Consider the following 300-nt stretch of genomic DNA (forward strand, 5'->3'; position numbering starts at 1 on the left):
CCCGTCTTTATCACACCTTTTTTCCTCCCTCCGACATCCCGGCTGCTAATAGTGACTGAACACCCTTCCCCGTCGGGCCCGAGCGCGCTGCCAGAACTCCTTTTGTCTGTCTTAAAGTTTGATTTAATGTGCCAACCGAATGGGCGACGGTGCTAATGGCCTGCTGGAGTCTCCCAAGTTATAAGGATTTTCTTCAGTCCAGGGGTCGTAATTTTCAACCTTCCTCCCTCCCCCCCCCCTTACAAAAAAAAAAAGAGAGAGAGAGAGAAGGTATCGTTTGTATATTCGATTCTGATGTAA

The sequence above is a fragment of the Penaeus monodon genome, chromosome 23 (assembly GCF_015228065.2).
Source record: "Penaeus monodon isolate SGIC_2016 chromosome 23, NSTDA_Pmon_1, whole genome shotgun sequence".
In the NCBI taxonomy this organism is placed as follows: Eukaryota; Metazoa; Arthropoda; class Malacostraca; order Decapoda; family Penaeidae; genus Penaeus; species Penaeus monodon.